The sequence below is a fragment of the Vicugna pacos genome, chromosome 10, assembly GCF_048564905.1.
Source record: "Vicugna pacos chromosome 10, VicPac4, whole genome shotgun sequence".
Lineage (NCBI taxonomy): Eukaryota > Metazoa > Chordata > Mammalia > Artiodactyla > Camelidae > Vicugna > Vicugna pacos.
Window position 1 is genome coordinate 3,352,460 of NC_132996.1, and position 20,057 is coordinate 3,372,516.

A 20,057-nucleotide genomic window follows, 5' to 3' on the forward strand; every position below is an offset into this window, starting at 1 on the left:
ATTTTGCTAGTTATCTCTACTCAGATTTTATGCTGTGTCTTTTCTTGGGTACTGTGCTGGATTGTTCATCCAGATACATCTTTCATTTTTCCCCGTCTTATCTTGTGTTGATGGTAGAGACGTCTGACCAGTAGGATCTGAATTTATCATCTTTGGCTTCCAGTTGAGTTGATTAAAGGAATTCAGTTGCAACATACCAAAGGGCTAGAAAAGGGTGATGTCAGGGTATTTTTCCCATGATTCCTTCCCTGCCAGGTCAATCTGGGACCACTGCATCCCTTAAATAATGGGCCATAGTCCCTGCCATTCAGCATTCTCCACACAGCTACACTCCCCACGCAGACACATTCTCCACTTTCTTGTGCGTTCACATCTGTGGAGGTAAAGGCTCCCTGTTGTGTTAGCTCTTGGATATCGCACCATCCCTTTCCTTGCTGGTGTCCCTAAACCCCGCCAACACTATTTTATGCAGTACTGTTATTAAACAATTCTCGATTACTGTCTTAATCTGTTTCGGCTGCTTTAACAAAAATAACACAAACTGAGAGGTTTATAAACAACAAACACTTATTTCTCACAGTTGTGGGGTCCGCGAAGTTCAGGATCATGGCGCTGGGCAGATTCGGTCACGGCCCATGTTGTGGGCCAGCTTATCCAGTGGGAGCTCTGTAACTTCACGTGGCAGAAGGCAGAAGGAGTGAGCTCGCTCTCTGGGATTTCTTTTGTTAAGGACACTAAACACAATCATGAGGGCTTCATGATCACGACCTAGTCAGTCCCCGAAGTCTCCACCTTTTAATGCCCTCACACTGGGAGTTAGGATTTCAACATACGAATTCTTGGAACGGAGGACACAAATACTCAGACCATAACAATTACCCGGTCAGAGTGAGCTCTCTGTTTTCCCCCAGGATAGGAACTAACTCAAATAGCTTTGAATGCAAAGAAATACATGTTTGGTAGAAGGAATTTATAGGTATAATTATTCTACGTATCCTGTTACGTCTCTCACTTTAATACAAATTCCAAAAACTGCATGAGAGAGTTTGTAACTTTCACTGTGCTGTTATTTCTTTCTGTTAAAAGGTCAAAAAGCCTATGAGCTAACTCGATGTCCCCAGACAGCACTACTTCCAAATATGCTACATTTTTATATTGCCTCAAAAATTAAGACGATATAACACAATTAATCTATAATTTTAAAGAGTACAAAAAAGAGCTGTATTCTAGCCCTCCTTATTTTGGGTTGTACCTTAATGATCTTGTATTACTTTTACATTTTAGACAAAGGCTGTTTTATAATAAATAATGACAAATATTCTCCATTATGGTAGTGAATATCATTTTTATGAACCAGATATGATTTGAAAAGACAAAAGCTTTTGTCATCCAACTGCTGCCAAAAAGATTGGCTTACTTGACAAAAAAAAAGTCAAAATTAAAATTATTATTTTTGGTAGACATTATCCAAAATGAAATTGGTTAATTCTACAAAGCTTCATCCAATAAGGCTACTCATTATATTTCATGGGGTACATTTTCCAGTTCATCCAAGCTGGCAGGTCCACCAGATGGTTAAGTGGCCCATAATCAAATATTCTATAGGGCCCTTTCTAGGGGATTTTCAGTGGCTCAAGTGGGTTAGTTTTAATACTTGTTATTTCCAAATCTAAACATTTCTCCCTTATGATTTGGAACTTTGGGGTCACAATCAAGCAAGTACTTACATGGTTGGCTTGACAGATACAAAGATGCTTTGTGGGAAACAGTCTAACTTTGTCTACAAATAATTTTCTGCAGGGAGGCAAGGATACCTTTTCTGTATGTTTTTCGGCAATCAGAATAAAACGTCTTCTCCTGACACTTGATCATTTGGTTCTCAAAACGTATGGATGTTGACTCAATCAATGATAAGAAAACTAGTATTCTAAGACCTCATTAAATACACTCTTGAATAATCTGCTGTCCTTTCGTCGAGGGCTGGGAGAGAAAAGGAGATTGGTACTCTGCCCCTTTAGTCACTTACACATTTCACACTCTAGACTGTGTCAGAGTGGGTCACCGGACGGCACCAGCTTAGTTCCGCCTGCAGCACTGGGTTCACAAAGTACATTTAATGTTGTGTATTGACTTTGCTGAGTAACCCACTAGTCAGTTTCTGCATGTGCTGTAAACCTCTATAAAGAAGTGTTTTTATCCAATATCCTCTAAATACGCTCTCAGATTTAACCTATCTTTATGACTGCATCATCAGGGTGATCTTTCTTAGGCAACTTGTAAACTCAATAATTTATAGTAACAGGAATTATGCAATTAGCAATTTCCCTTTTTTCCCCACTAATTACTAAGCCGTACAGGACAAATGTTATGCTTAATTATTATAACTTTATTAGCTCTTGTGTTTGCATGGCTGATTTTTACTTCTTTTTCTTGCCTTTGTCCTCTATTTCTTTTAAGATAACATACATATATAGTGTGTATTGTGTAATATTCATTTATATGTAAATGCAAATATACATGTGTAACTACATACATGTATAATTCCATATATGAACATTCCTTAGTATACCCTATGTATATTATGTATTTATGTTGTCATTCTATTGTAAAACCATCTCAGCTCCACTTTGTTAAGAATCAAGATAGGAATGCATATGACAATAATTTCTGAAATTTCACATGAATGCATATGAACAGTTTCTTCCTTTCCTCTTCAAAACTAACTACAGATATTGTCAAAACAATTTATGTGCAATGGACATTAGAAAAATCAGTAATTTTAAAATGGGCTCCGTTTTCCAAATTCCAAATATAAGTTTCTTAATTTTTAGAATTACTAACAAAGAAATAGTATGTATAAAAAGAAGGATGTATATGTGGATTCCCAAAGTATTTAAATAACCAGAAACTGGTTCTTATCATGCATCTTACAGATAAACATACCATGAGTAGTTAATGATCAATTATTTTTCCTCTTTGCTTTGACAAATGAAAGCATTTCCCTCTGCTGCCTCTGCATTGGGACTTGGAGAGAGTAAATTTGTGTGTATGTTCCTTCAAGAACAGAGTCTGATTTCCTACAGCCCTCCGGCTCTCCCTGTCATAAACTGGTTTTCAAAATCAGTTGAGGGGGGTTATCTTTCTGGTGCTGATCCCCAGTGCTGGGTGCCCCGTGTGGGGCTGGAACCCCTTGCTCTTCAGGGAGAACCTCTGAGTTTATGATAGACCCTTCCTCTACTTTTTCTCTTTGGGGCTGCCTGCCCTGGGGGTGGGTGGGTCCTGACTGGATCACTTCTCTCCCTCTCCTACCCGTGCTGGAGCGTTTTTGTTTTGTTTGTTTTTGTTTTTGTTTCAATATCCTTAATTGTAGAAGAGCTGTTCTGCTAGTCAGCTAGGTTGTTTTCAGAGAGAACTGCTTTACATGTAGTTACAGTTTTGGTGTCTAGGAAAAGATCGAGCTCAGGATTTTCCTCCTCTGCCATCCTGATTGCCAGTAAGAGTCTGTTCATCCACAGAATAATCTGAAGTCGTTTCAAGCATGGCTGAAGGTGCCCTGCATCTCAAACTCACTCGGACTGGATTGGTCACTTCTTAGCTCAGCGATATTTAACTTTGCTTGTTATCAGTAGGGTGACTTCAATGTATCATACAAATTGAGATATTTTCAAGATTAAAAGTAGGGGCACTGTTAATATTACACTAGAGTATCAGGTGTTAACCAGAACCATGCAGTCAAATCAAGATGTAGGGGGTCAGCTATCAGGCTATGTCCTGGGGAGAGCAGAGGTAAATAAGGCATTGCCCACAAGCAGCTCATAATTTTAAATTCCTCCTATGTTGTGACTGAGAACTGACAAAAAGCAGCGACAGGAGAAAATGACCAGTGGGAGAGGTCATGTGAAAGTCCAGAGGAATTATCTGTGAAGAGGTCTTGGCGGTTCAGGTTGTCTCTGAGTCTCCTTTCTTGTTTTTCTTATTCTTATTTGGCCAAAGTTTAATTCATCCATGTTTCTGAGGACTTACATGTGAACCTATCAACACTACTTTTTTTTTTTAATCTCAGAAACTTAGGATAATAGAAATTCTGTGAGGTGTCTAGAGCTGGGAATCAGGAACCAGGATCCAGGGTGTGAGATCAAAGAATTCTGGACCCAGTGTTTGCAAGATGTTGAGACCAAGAAAATTGCATTGGAATTCCAATGCAAAGCAATTCGAGCTTTCTTGGTTTGGAAAGATATTAGAAGGGTGATACATTTGGGTTAACAGGATGGGTTCAGTGGATACGACTCCTGAAAAGCCAAATTAAATTTTAGACAGATGAGAGAATTCAAACATAGGCCTAACACATTACTTATTGACTTTTTTGTCTATGGCATATTATATTTTATACTTTCCAAACCAATTTAAAAATGTTAACAAATAAACTTTTTTTTTTTTTTTTTTTTTTTTACAAAACAACATAAACTAATAGATTTGAGGATCAAGTGATCTTATTAGGTAAACAAGTTTCACTTGCAATTCTAATCCATGTTGAGTCAAAGCATTTTGCAGCTGGGAGGAATCACAGTGCAATTTAAATAAACTTCTGATGTTAACATAAAGGCTGAGTTGTGGGAAGCTGGTTACCGCAGAGAAGGATCTTAAAAAACAAAAACGAAAACAAAAAAAAAACTTTTCATGTTTCTGAGAACATTGTCCTTGTCCTTGGGGGAATCTGGACAGGGCAAAGCTAAGAAGAAGTTAATAGTCTTCAAAAGGACAGGAACTTCTATTAGCTTAGAGCAGAATAAATCAAAAGAGGAAAAAGAGCAAAATAAGAATCTTCTTGTTGAGTTCCCATTAAAATAAATATTTTAAGAAGGCTTTTGAAGGGTTATCAATGGTGTGGTTCTCTTTTTCCTCAGTATCATATTATTCTAGGAACAGATTTGCATCAAGAATTCTTAAATCATTCAATGACTGGCTGGTTCCAGACTCTGAGGACCTGAAACTTGACTTTTCACTGTATCTAATTGCTTTCACTCTTTCATTTCTCCTTTACAATGAGTGACTGCCACATCTTTGGAAGAGATCAACAGAGTTTGGGTTGCAAATTATCATGTGATTGTCACGTGACCGCTTAAGCAAACTTACAATTAAAGTATTTGTTCACAGAATGCTATAGGAAATCATTTATCCATACTAACAGGAAAGTATGATCTAATACTGTTAGATATTATACTCTCTAAATCCTCTTGGCTCTGCCTCAAAATAAATGTGAACATTTCTCAACATCTTCACTGCCATTGCGCTGATCCAAATCACTGTCATTTCTCACTTCAGTTACTGCAATAGTCTCTTAGTAGGTTTTCCTATTTTGGCCCTGGTCTCCTCTCAGTCTGTTCTCATCAAAGTGGTCAGATTGATCCTGTCCTGATGCCATCTCTCTGCTCAAGATCCTCTGATAACTTTCCACATCACTCAGGGAAATACCTACTTATATACATACAAACATTAATACATACATAAAATAAGCAGAACATTAAAAAAAATGATAACGTTTTCACAATGGCACTTTCCTCCCACGATCATACTTCTTGGACCTCATCTCCTTTCCTCAGCAATTTGCTCAAGTTGTTCAAGTAAACAGGCTTCATTGCTATTCCTTAGTTATACAAGGCATAGTCTCCCTTCAAGACTCTGCACATACTGCTCCCTCTACCACCCATGCTTTTCCCTCAGAAAGCCACACAGCTTCCTCATCTCTTTTAAGTGTCACTCAGAGGGTAACTTCTCAGTGAGACTTGCCCTGAGAACTCCATTTAAAACATAAATGAAAAAAATGTAAAAAGTAAAACCTATATCCTGAGTGCTTAGCATGTAGTAGGCGCTCAACAAACGTCAATTCAATGAATGAAAAGCAATGATGTGTGCCCCCCCTTATCTGTGACATTCACAGCTATCAGCACTAGGCATCTCTTTTTGTTTCTAGCTTCACTTGGGGAAGAATAAAATAACGAGTAGATTAGAGGGCTGCAAATCCAGAACTGGACTGAGATCTCCATGTGGCTTTGGACTCGAGACTCTACAATCTTTGGAACAACAGCAACAACAAAAATGGTGATATTCACTTGGACTTTCCAAGTTTTTATTTTAACAAGTCAGGATAATGAAAAATGCACAAAAACCTTATAACTACCATCTATACCTGCATAATTTTTTTTTTTTGGTTAAAAAAAATAAAGTGAGGATTTATTAAAGGATGGGTAGTACACTCAAGGGGAGAGCAGGTAGCTCAGGTGAGCAGCAGTTTCTTTGGCAAGTTAGTTACATAGAGTGTAGAAATGAATGTGCGGAATATTCACTGGGGAGGAAAGGGCTTGGGGTCATATTCCCTGATTATCATCCCAACTCCACCTTCACAAAGGGAGGAGGGATTTTTGTCCTTATTTAGTCTGGATCTGAAGTCATGGCATTGGTGCATGATGGGTACTTCTGATCTGCAAGGCTAATTCTGTTGAAAAGAGGGCATAATGAGCAAGAGATTACATTCAGACACTGGAGATTCCTGCCTTTTCTCACTTTTTGTTGTTGGTCTCCAAGCCAAAAGGTGTGGCCACATATCAGCCCAAAGGTTCCTGCTTTTCTTTCTCTGCCCAGGGACCCCTGCTGCTTACATGATGTGTGTTTTCCAGCATTTGGCCTGTGCCCTGCCTTTCTGCCCAATTCCTGCCATTTGGTCTGTGTCCCCCTTTCTCTGCTCATATCTAGCTATCTGCCTGCTCTAACATTTCTTTCCTACTATTTTAGAATTAAAATGTTTTCTTCTGTAAAATTATGCAGGTATACATAGTAGGAAAGATATAGTTTTAGAATAAGGAATATTTTTCCAAATTTAAAAAGTTAGCTTCACAGAAACCCTCTACGTTGTCTTGATTTTCTTTCCTGTCCCAACTGGAAAATGGGGTCGTTAAGAAGCCTGAGCTTTGGACTCCAGACTTGCGGTCCTGCTGTGAATGAGCCTCAAACATCCAAAGGGAAAGCAAGCTCCCTCTGCCCACAGGCTGCAAACAGAACAGTGCTTATGTCTTCATTTTGTTGTCGAAAGACAAAACTAAGGGTTTAAGAAAAGGCTTTGGGGTGAAGATGTTCCATGTAGAGAAAAGAGTGAACATTTTAAAAGACTTAAGGACTTTTCTTGGGATTACCCATTCTGCATTCCATCTTCAGTTCAAATATCTGAATGCTGACTTATTTGACTTTACTAAGGAGAAATCATATCATCAAAAAGAAACAAGTGAGGGTTAAAGAGAAACCATTAAAACATATACAAGGAATGTTAATCATCTGAATTTTGCTGTGGAGCAAACTGGAAGCTTAAGAAGCCCAAAATGAAAGTCAAGATTTCTGGGCTTTTTAATAAATAAGCAACCATTTCTACACAGGCTGACTTCTTTGCTTGCTTTCTGAGATTTCTATGAGTCATGGAGGGCAACAGAATGTTTTTTGAAGATTTAGGATGGTTGATTATGAAAAGGTCGAAGAGGTAAGAAAAGGTCACTCCCCTTGGTTAATAATAGATGGAAAAGGACAATTTGCGAAACCACAGGCACACTCAAATGGAGGAACAGCTCAGATTCCAATTCCTTTATAAGACTGGCTTTCTAACGAATGCACATTTTTCACCCTATTTTGAGTCTGTGAGGTGTTTGTACTTTTTGATAATCAAAAGTTAAACTTATGGCTGATATACTGAAATTGAGAGGATCCTTGAAGCAATTTTGGGGGTATCTTATAATATTGTAAAGAAGCTGCATCATTCAGACCTTCGAGGTACATGTGAACACGGCACTTCACCATCAACATTCCACAACATCACAGCAGGATCCATTATGCAGTATTAATAGGGCATTCTAAATGCTGTGGATACGTGCTGCCAGGGATATTTGGAGAATTCTGTCCAAACAATTCACTGAAGACTCATCTATCATTTTATATTTATTAAGTTCCTTCATGAATTATGTCATCAGTTTTGAAGGACAGGAGTGGAATTTGAAATGAAATAATGTGCTTATGGAACACTTATTAGTGGCTTCTACAGCATGGAAGAATACACACGTCTCGGGGCCAATAACAAAGTGACCCGCTTTGTTGTGGGTAGTAATATTGAAGATTTTAAACAGCATCAGTGAAGAAAAGTTTGTGTTTAAGAGTTTATAATGGCAGAACACTTTAGTTCAACTTATGAAAAGAAAAATTTATTGACTTAAAAAATGAACAAATTAGAGTTTTCATCTTTTCTGGATATATGCCCAGGAGTGGGATTGTCAGATCACATGATAGCTCTATTTAGTTTTTCACCAAACCTCTATACTATTCTCCATAGTGTCTGCACCAATTCACATTCCCACTGACAATGTAGGGGGGTTCCCTTTTCTCCACACCCTCTCCAGCATTTATTATTTGTAGACTTTTTGATAATGGCCATTCTGACTAGTGTGATTTGAAAAGATACACGCATAGCCAAGACAGGGAAACAACCTAAGTGTCCATCAACAGATGATTGATTTAAGAAGATGTAGTATATCTACAATGGAATACTACTCAGCCATAAAAAATGAAATAATGCCATTTGCAGCAACATGGATAGACAAAGAGAATATCATCCTAAGAGAAGTACATCAAAGACAAATATTATATATCACTTACATGTGGGGTCTAAAAAGTAATACAAATGAATCTATATACAAAATAGACTCACAGACATAAAAAACAAACTTATAATTACCAAGGTGAAAGGGAGGGGGGAGATAAATTAGGAGTATGAGATTAACAGATACAAACTAATATGCATAAAATAGATAAGCAGCAAAGATTTACTGTAGAGCACAGGGAGCTATAGTCAATATCTTGCAATAACCTACAATGGAAAATAATCTGAAAAAAAAATAACTGAATCACTTTGCTGTATACCTGAAACTAACACAGTATTGTAAATCAAATATACTTCAATGAAAATAAAGAAAAAAAAGAATAAAAGTTTTCAAGGATTTTAATCTACTATTCAAACAAGAATTATTCAAAATCCTATAATGTTATCTATCTATAATAATTTGTCAAGTATTAGTTAAATCTAAAACATAGAACTGTTTTTGGCAATAATAATATAAACAGCCTAAAAAGACCTACTTATTATAGACTTAACTAATTCAGCACTTGTAAAAAGTTTAGGTAAGGTAGGCCCAGGTTTATATTTCCCTCAGCTACTAATAAGATTTTGTGAGAAAATAATATTAATAAAATATCGATAAAGTTCATTATGGTTAAAATATACTTTAGAAACATTTGTTTCTCAGATAATTATGGTAATTATAATATTCTGGTGGAAAATATATTGGATAAACATTTCTGTATAAGCAAAGACTATGGTAATTATAAATAATTATTATGTGTATTGTAGAAGACCTCTAAGGAATTCTGTTTGCTCACAGCTCTTGGTCAACAGAGTGCTATTGAATATGCTTGACTCACATAAAATTCTGTTTCCGTTAAAATGTTCTCTGACTATAACTCTGATTTATGCCTATTTCATAATTCAAGTTTGAATGTGTCAGAAAGAGGTCTGCCTTCATTGCTTTTAGTAGACTTTCAATACTTGATATTTTACAAATAACTTAAAAAATACACTAATAATACTCTCACATACCCACCCATTTATCCTTACACCTTCAAATACAGGGGATGGAGGGATTTGTGATTATTCCCATTTCACAAATACAGAAGCTGATTATAGGAATTAAGTATCAACCATTATTGACAAACTAGAGATAAGACTAAGTGGGTCATTTGAAATCCTTATTTTCAATCTTTAGTCTATTAATTCTTAGAAATTGTTGACTTTGCTGATGCAACAGTTTGATACAGCACCCCATACAAACATGTGATACATTTTCAAGGAAGAGTGACAGCTTTTCCATTTTATAGCCAAGTAAAATTAGATACAGGTTAACATTAAGAAAAGGTTAAATTGAACACCTTGCTATGTTTAGACATAGTGATTACGACTTGCAGAGAGAAACAAAACTGGTCCCTGCCCATGAGCAGCTCACATCCTATCAGGAGAGGAGGAACCGTCCTGTATGGTGGGAAAGATGACACGTACCTAAATAACTTTGCTACAAAGCTGAAAGCAGCAGATATTTGGAGAGCTCTAGACGTGCTACTGTAAAAGCTCAGTAACAAGAACTCCTCTCTTTTTCTGGAGCACGTGGAGTCTGCTATGTGTATGTCTTCAGAACATCGGAAAGGAAGGGAACTAAGCCGTAGCAGCGGATGGCAGGCAGGCAGGAAGAAGCCTGCCCATGGATGGGGCAGGACAAGGGCACTGGGTGTTAAAGTGGGTATGGGGGCGCTGGAGACACCGAGGAAGCAGGTGAAATGCAGTTGAGTAGTAAGAACCCGCAGAATTCCCAAAGAAAAAAACCTGTGCCAGTAGGAGCCTGAATGCCAGTTTCACGGAGTGGTCAAGCCTCGGGGTTCCGTCATCGGTCACCCAGGAGAGAGGCAACGTCTTCCACAAAGCAGTTTTCTGAGTTGACGCGGGGAGCCGTGATCCTGCTTCAGGCAGGTTTGAGACTGTTTCAGGGGTGGGATGAGGTCATCTTTTTAGCCAAAACTCCTTAAATCACGCTGCAGGGCCAGAACCAGAACTCCATAAACAGGCTTTAACCTGGGATCCTGGCGAGTATAATGTATGCAGCTGTGAGGTAGCAGGCTGGGTCTGTGAGCCCCACCGCAGAAGACAGACACCCCACCATCTTACACAGAGTAAAACAGGCCTGTGCCTATTCACACATGCCACAACATCATGCAGAAAAAGCTCAGATTGTTCAGTTTGTGCAAATGGAACGTCTAGGTTTTAATTTAAAACTTACAGCATTCTCACTCGCAAAAAGAGAACCACACTTATTTGATTAGGTGATTTTTATCTTTCTTAGAAAATAATGCTGTTAAATACTCACTTTTCTTAACCTTTATCTTTTTCTGAGTGTTTTAATAAGATTTTAATCAAAGTTTAATTTATTTTAATAATAAAAACCTTACTGTGAATTTGAAAATTGCCTAAATAGATCAGTAATTTTGAAACCAATCTAAATAGTGTCTTCAGATGAGAGAAACAGTGAGATTTCTCTCTCTAGTTCCATTGAAAGTTTATCAGAAAGATAAGTGATTGTAATAGAAACAGAATTAATGACTCTGTCATGTTTTCTCACTTAGTCTCTCTCTTTCCCATATTAATCTCACCTTCAGCAGTTGGCCTTGTTTTCCTACCTGACTGAGAAGATGAAGGACACTTGGAAGGATGCTCTGTAAGCACTCCCTAACACTTGAACCTAGACTGTTCTCCTTGCCCTTTTCTCAATAATGGAGGGGTTAGGAGTGCTCCCTTCTCCCTAATGCCAGTGACTCCAGCTGTGGTCTTGGATACGGACCATGAAGGTCCAACGCAGTCCTGAGGTGTCTCTGCGAACATCCTCACTAGTGGAAAACACTAAGTTTAACTATGTCACCTGAATCACCCCTCTGCCTGTTCAAGAGTACTATGCAAATATTTGTGGAGTATGGATTACCATGTATAAAAATAGAAAATCAAAGTGATCAGTATCAGAAGTAACGCACACACATAATAAATTCATCCTTCTACCTCACTTAAAGCCTAGTTCTCAAAATGTTATTTTCAGATCACTGACATCAAAATCACCTAATGTTCTTGTTAAAAAGAATATACCTAGACTCTATACCAGACCAACTGGATCAGAACCCCTGGGTGTGGGACTCATAAACTCCCCATGGAGTTACTATGGAAAATAAAGTTTGAGAATCATTGACTTAATATGACAAAGATAGTATTAGCTATGAGTGCTCTGAAGTTGAAGCCTAAGGTGAAGAAAAGTGTCCATAATATGAAGGAAGATTGCCAAGGCAAGGAAGCCAGGGGAAACAGAGAGCAGTACCCTGCTGGGGGGATAGGAAACCCACCTCCCAGCTAGTCTGTGCTCCTGGTGTTCCTGGATCATCTCATGATCATTCTCAATCCAGTGGCCAAAAGTTTTGTGTCACCACCCCATCTCTTTGGACACCCTGCTCATTGAAAGTAAGTGAGGTGGTGCCAATACTATCTCCTTCCTACACTGCTCACAGTCTAAGGGAATCAAATAGAGCCAGTCAGCATCCAGGACTTTCTCCTTCGTCTCTCTCTCTTTTGTACTCTGGGTCTGGTGGAAAAAGACAAGGGGAATGCATTTCCCTGTGTTATACAGTACAAACTTGTTTATCTATTCTATATATGTCTGTCAGTATCTATGAATCTCGAACTCCCAGTATGTCCCTTCCCACCCCCCGCCCCCCTGGCAACCACGAGTTTGTATTCTATGTCTGTGAGTCTGTTTCTGTTTTATATTTAAGTTCATTTGTCTTCTTCTTTTTTTTTTTTAAGATTGCACATATGAGTGATATCATATGGTATTTTTCTTTCTCTTTCTGGGTAACTTCACTTAGAATGATGCTCTCCAGGGACATCCATGTTGCTGCAAATGGCATTATGTTGTCATTTTTTATGGCTGAATAGTATTCAATCGTATAAATACACCACAACTTAATATATTCAAGATCTTGTAGTAGCTCATGGTTAAAAAAGAATATGAAAATGAATATATGTATATTAATGTATGACAGAAAAATTGTGCTGTACACGAGAAATTAACACAACATTGTTAACTGACTATAACTCAAAAAAAAAAAATAAAAAAGAAAAAGCAAGGGGAGAGGTGTGAAATAAAATCGCTTCTCCAAGAGTCCCATGTTGCTATGACTACTTACTTTCACTTTCTACCTGCTTAGAGGCTTAAATTCTTTATTACTGAGAAACGCTAAGGGAACAATTATTGAGCTGGAATTATGCTAATTCACAATTCCTTTTTTAAAAATTACTTTTAATCCCCTTCTCTTTCCTGCTACTCAAAATTTCCTTTTATTATTGGCTCTTCTACCCTCAGACATACTGAGTTTCATTCCAATAAATTGTCTTATCCTTTCCTTCTCTTACCCTAATTAATTATTGTCTTACTTTTCTTCTTTCTTTCATTATCAAATTTCTCAAATGACTAGTGGTTATCTTCTGAATTCCTTTTCTTGAAACCCACTTTATTTCTAGCACCCCACTTTAGTGACATCCTTCTCTCAGATATAACCAGTGGTCTCTGCTCTTCTAAATCAAATGATTTTCACTCTTTTTCATGTTGATTAAAAGCTGTGAAACAATTTTGGAGTTTATTATGTATCACCTGGGAGTCCATTGGCCACATTATTACTTGATCACAAGTTTGAGTGTGATATTTAACGAAAGCCTATGGATTTGCAGATTTTTATTTGAATGTAATTGCTACATTTCATCACCATTCATAGCTTTATTTCTTATTTATAAAGTGGAGGATGAGAATGCAAACTCATAGCACAGTATGATTTAAATAAAAATCGCATCACATACATCTGTGGTTAAGAGATTTGGACCTTGGTAGACTTTATAATATAGTTTTGTATTGTGTGTGTACTATATATGAATTTATAAATATTTACAAATTAACACTTTACTAAAGCATATTAGTAAAAACCAGGACATGCAATGGGTACATAACTCATGTCCAAATCAAATTTTATACATCTGATCATAGAATATTTTAATTGGTGAAGAAAATTCTCTACTTAAAATTTCACAATATAATGAATCTTTTTTTGATTTGTTTTGCTCAGATTTTGAAATAAATAGGTACAATGTTTAATAATAAAATATTTAAAAAGTCTTAAATGTATTACAAAATACATGGAATAGAGAATAATATGTTTCAGGTTCCAGCTCTTCAGGATTTTCAATTTAATATTAGCATTTCTAGAAATAGGAAGTAAAGATTACTCTGCATTTTATAACAATAGATAAGTAATGAGATATCTTAATTATCCCCTAATATTTTATTTATATATATATATAAATCAGAAACCCTTGAATATATATAGTGTATATATATATGTATATATAAATCAGAAACCCTTGAATCAAATATACTATATAACTAACTGCATTTCCTAGGGTGGTGTTAAAATGTATTGAAGACCATTTGCAGCAGGCTGACATTTAAACACTCAGATTTTGTCTTTGTCAGTATGTCAGCTTGTTGCAGGGATGCTCAAGGCCTGGATGCCTGCTTGAACCCACAAGGAACTAAACTTACCTGCTCATGTCACACAGCACGATACCTAAAAAATGTCTTTATGTAGCAAGATAGGAATATTTACATTTGAAAATTTCTTCAAATAACTCTACATTTCACCGCATGTTTCTAGGTAGAAACCATATTTTCCATAACATCTTTGATTCACTTAAAACCTTTCCTGTCTTCTTATCCTTAAAAATGCTAGCAGGCCTCGCACAGAGAATACTAGCATAGCTCTCCCCAAATACACCTCATTAGTGGGGTCACAGTGCAGTGGCCTGCTACGCTGTCATTTTGTGTTTAGTGGTGCTGTGCTCACATAATGTCTGTGCTGATTTTAACATGAAATAGTCAGAGCGTTGTAATGCACAGGGCCACGTGTAAGAGCAGCATGTGAGGGATAATTTGAGCTCCAAATCCTCATCTGTCCTTAAATACTTTTCCACTGAGCTTCCATTATATTTGTACAAATTAATTTATGATGTTAATAATTATTATCTTGGATAATTTAGATATTACAAAAAGATGGACTGAGATATGGAGAATGGAGCATGCATGTGTGTATGTGTGTAGTATATGCATAAAGCATAAAGATAGCAACTTCTGGAAGAGTATCTGCTCTTCTGTCCCTCCTCTCATTTTTCCTAACTATGATATACTGTTAGCTGTTCCTACTGGCATGTCATAATATCCTGTATTTCCAAAGCCAGGACAATCAACACACTTTATCTTAACTATCCTTTACGTTGGCTGTATTGACAATCAACTAATCAACATATGAATTAAAATAAAGTGTTTTGGAATAGAAAGGCACAGTAAAGTGATTGCTGATGAGCACCGATTCTATTAAAATAAACAGCTGAGACTTAGCAGCCAGGAATTACGTCTACAGAAAAGCAAAATTAATGTAATAAATGTTGATGACGTAAAAATAGTAACATAAGAAACAAAACTGGAAGATAGTTGGAGTTAGGTAGGAGAAAATGTGACGGCACTATGTCCCCTGTCTTTGGTAACACAGAGCCACTCAGTACCTTTTAAATAAAATATATCAGGAAGGAGGAGGAAATGAAGATCAGAGAGGTTAAGTCTTTGACCTCCAGAATCGGAGGTCTGGGAAGCCCACCCCTGCTGCTCCCGAACCATCAAACAGAGATACAGGTGGTGGGGCGGGGGAGTTAAGGACTAACCAGCGCCTGCAGTATGCGGGGTGCTCACAGAGAAGCATCATGATTACTGTAACTGACGTGTGTCCAAGTTAAGTGGTTTGCTTATCTCACTGCTGGCAAACATGAAGCATCAGGCACACAGTAGGCGCTCAAGAAGGGTTAGGACTATCCGAGCATGCCCAGAACCCCACAGCCGTGCAGGCAAGCAGCCCCCTAACTCCCACTCGCTCAGGAGTGGGAAGTTGTTCAGTCCTCTCCTCCCTGAGACTAAGGAGTCCCGGCCCCCAGGCACCTCCCCCGCCCCAGGAGCCCAGCGCCCCAGTTTCTGCAGGGTCACAGGTAGCAGTTGCCGTCCCCCTCCCCACCTCGCACCGAAGCCCGAGGCCAAAGTAACTCAGGTTTATCCACAGCGTCATCTGCAGGCGGCCCCGCGCTCCCAGGCGTCGGATCCCCGCGGAGAACCGGCGTCTCTAGAAGGCGGGGACCGGCTCGGAGGCCGGGGGTCCGGACGCCTCCGGCTCCGCCTCCCGCGGCGGCCCGTCCTCGTCCAGCCCCCGGCGGCCCTTGCCGATGGCCAGGCGGGGCCGGCCGCGGTTCAGGCCGTCCAGGAGGGCGCAGGCCTGGCAGAGCGCGCGGCTGGCCAGCGCCCCGCAGCGGGCAGCGGGCGGCGGGGGCCGCGCGGCCGGGGCCAGCGCCAGGCGCTCGGCCGAGTGCACGAGGTCCAGCACCGCCGACGGCCGCGCCGCCTCCAGCCGCTTGAGCGGGTCGCGCGCGTGGCCGCGGAAGGCCTCGGGCGCGTACACGCACTCCTCGGAGAAGTAGTCGAGGCGGCGGAAGTGCGCGTACAGCACCACCGCCTTCTGCGAGGCCAGCTGCAGCGGGCGGCAGCGCGCCCCCCTCGCCCGGCGAGCCCAGGCCCCCGCCCCGCGCCAGGCGGCCCGCGTCGCCCCGCAGGAAGTTCATGAGCACCGTCGCCGCCATGTCGTCGGCGTTGTGTCCTGTCACGACGTGCGTGGCTCCCACGAGGCGCGCCCGGCGCCGCAGCACCCCGCAGAAGGTGCAGCAGGAGCGGCTGCGGCCGGAGCCGGCTGTGCTGCGGGCCACGGCGTCCATCGTCCAGCCCCCGAAGAGGTCTGCGTAGGCCACGACGGTGAGCGGGAGCTCCCAGCGCGCCGCCTGGCGCCGCACGGCCGCCAGCGCCGCGTCCCGGTAGCCGCCGATGCCCTCGTCCACGGCCACGAGGCGCAGCGAGATGCCCAGGCTCGGGGCCAGCTCGCGCGGCACGTGCGCCAGTACCGTGGAGTCCTTGCCGCCCGAGGCGCCCACGGCCACCACGGCGCCGGGCGGCAGCAGGCGGCCCGCGACCACTGTGTGCAGCACCTCGGCCTCGAAGGCGGCGCAGAAGCAGGTGCCGCACAGCGCCTGGCCGGAGCGCGGGCGGCGGAGGGCGGCGCGCGCCTTGTTGCAGGAGGCGCACTGTCGGGCTGGCATTGTGGGGCTGGGCGACGCGGGAGGGGTCGGCTTCTCCTGAGCAGAATGCGGTGCAGGGATGTCCAAACTGCCTTACACGTGGAACTCTGGCACGGAGGTGGCTCCGGAAACTGGACTCCCACAAGGCCTTTATTAAAAGGCCTTTATTAAAAAAACAAAAAACAAGAACAAGGAAGGGGATCACCTCTCCCTACAAACACATTAAAAATACATCTAGATGTGCAATAATTCTCACAGAAACTCACTAGAATCTGGCAGAAGAAACCCTATAAAACCAGCCTGCAATAGAGTTCTACACATGACCAAGTAGGATGGAAGAAAAAGGCATCAGATTGGGACCTGTACCACTTGGAAGGCTTTGTAAGAAGAGAAGGTCTGCACAGGCGGACCTGGGGAGGGAGAAGGCCAAGCCACAGCCTGAGCACCCCAGTCCCAGGGTCCTGCGAGGAAGAGATAAGCCCCCTTTGCCTGCTGGGAAATCTGCTGGCATAGACAGAAGGGCTGAAGAAGCTAGACTCTACTCTTGAGACAGAGAGAGCCTTGCACTGGCAGCTACCACCTTCCTGCATGTCCCAATTCAAAGGGACAAACACCCCAGCTCTGCTCACTCCACACCACAGCCTGGCGTGAGATCTGGGCAGAACTCCGTCTAGCTACACAGAGACAGACTGAGGAGCCTGGGGTGTGATCTGAGTGGAGCTGCAGTGGCCACTGTCAGCATGTGGGGTGAGCCACAAGAGCATGGATGGGGCTAAGCACTGAATCTCGGGCAGACAGGCCCTGGGAGAGGTCAGCCCTGCGGGCCTATGGCATGGTCTGGGACTGTGGCAGTGGTCACTATCAGACGCTCAGGAGTACAAGCAGTTCCCCACCCAGAAAGAGCACCCCAGCTCCACCTAGTCCTAGTCCACACCAACATTTAGCACTAGATTTGGGGCAGACAAGTCCTGGGACCAAATTGGCCCAGAGGCAGCCCAAATCTTAGCAGGCAGTGCAACCACCTCAATTCCTGCAGCCACAACAGCCCAACACCCTGCCCCAGCCTACTCCATACCACAGCCTTGTGCTGGATCTCAGACGAGTACTGCGCAGGAAGGGACGTGACTTTGAGTGCTCCAGAGCAGAACTGCATGCACCTGCACAGAAGGCATGTGGGTCATCTGTGACCGTACAGCCTCACTTGCTTCATCAATCACCTCCTTTGGGGCAGGACACAAACTCAAGGGCAACTGAACTTGAGAGGATCCACCCCTCAGAAGTTCTACTCCAACCACCAGGAAGTAAACTGCACATCTGACGGAACAGGGATAGCCATGGAGCAGAGGGGAAGTCCAGTCTCGCATCCTGCACAGGCTTCAAATCCCCAAACACCAACCACACACCCTGTTAAGGGGATAACAGCCAGCACACCCTGAGAAACGATGTAGTAGGCTCCATGTCAAAACAAGCCCTCATAACAAAGATGCTGGACACAGAGTCTACACGGCGCACTCCCACAGAGAAGCACCCCTTCAGGACTTCTCCTAAATTCATAGAGCCAGAGAAAGTTAAGTAAATTGAAAAGGCAGAGGATTAAAATGATGAGAAATCCACAGAAAGAATAAATAATAACATGGAGCTCACCAATCTACCAGACCCAGAGTTCAAAAAAAGTGGTAATAAAAATCCTAAGTGAATTAAGAAAATTACTGATAGAAACACAGATTGCTTGTAACAAGAAACTAGAAACCATAAAGGTAAGTCAATCAACAGTAGATAGTTCAATTACCATGACGAAAACCAATCTAAAAGCAATGACAGTGATTAAATGAAGGAGAAGAATGAATAAAGGTTTAGGAAGATGAAATAATAGAAATCATCCAATGAGAACAGCAGATAGAAAGAGAAATGAGGGAAAGTAAAAGCAACAAATGAGATCTATCAGTTAATATAAAAGGTACCAACTTTTGCAGCTTTGTGTTCAGTAATCCTGATGAATTGTAGCCAGCCCTCCTTGTGTCATTAATGAAAAAACATAACAGGGATTCCAGAAGAAGAGAGAGAGAGAGAGAAGGAAATTGAAAAAGTATCTGAAAAAATGATGGCTGAAAACTTCCAAAACCTAAAGAAAGAAATAGATATTCTGGTACAAGAAGCCCAGAGGGTCCAGAATGAAATGAACCCAAACAGACTCACACCAAGACATATCATAATTAAAATGGCAAAAGTTAAAAAGGATTCCAATGGTAGCAAGGGAAAAGCAAAGACTTACAAGGTAACCCCCATAGAGCTATTGGTTGATTTCTGTGCAGAAACTTTGCAGGCTAAAGGGTGGTATGAAATATTAAAAATTACAAAAGAAAAACTTCTGCGAAGTAGACTACTCTACCAAGCAAGATTACCAGCTAGAATAGGAAATATAAAGATGTTCTTAGACAAGCAGATGCTAAAAGAACTTAGGAAAACAACACCTGCTCTAAAAGTAGTATTAAAGGGTCTTCTCTAAATAAAGGGTCTTCTCTTTTCATAAGCAAGAACCTATAGGAAAGAGAAAATCACAATGGGAAAGGCAAATATATAAAAGGATTGAAGCTCACTTAATAAGCAAGTACATAGATTAAAACCATTAAAAATATACAAAAGCAATTATAACTATAATAAACAGTAAAAGCATAAGCAAGAAAATATAAAATAAAACATCAAAATCAAAATATGTGAGGGAGGGAGGTATAAAAAATGTGAATCTCTTAGAATATGTCTGACCTTGAGTGACTATCAATTTAAAGCAAGTATGGGTGAAAATGCTTGAACTCCATGGTAACCAAAAATCAAAACCATACAATAGATACCCAAAAACCAAAAGGAAAGAAACTCAGGCACACTACAAAAGAAGGTTATCAAATCACAAAAGGAAAAACATAAAGAAGAAAAAATGAGCAAAGAATTACAAAACAACTGGAAGGCAAGGATTAAAATGGCACTAATTACATACCTATCAATAATTACTTTAAATGTCAATTGACTGAAAGCTCCGATCAAAAGACATAGAGCACAGGGGCTTCAAGATGGCGGAAGAGAAGGACACAGCTTACGCCCTCCCACAAACACAGCAAACGTAGATTGCATGTGGAACAATTCACCCAGAATACTTACAGCACATCTTGTATAAGTG

At 40.8% G+C, this 20,057-nt stretch overlaps 1 protein-coding gene and 1 pseudogene across 3 annotated transcripts in view; both read right to left on the reverse strand.

Moving 5' to 3' along the window:
• GRIA4 (glutamate ionotropic receptor AMPA type subunit 4) overlaps nucleotides 1-20,057 on the reverse strand; it is a 439,401-nt gene that overhangs the window by 183,060 nt on the left and 236,284 nt on the right. The gene's annotated exons all lie outside the window — the stretch shown is intronic.
• Nucleotides 15,886-16,906, reverse strand: LOC140698915 (cytoplasmic tRNA 2-thiolation protein 1 pseudogene; annotated as a pseudogene).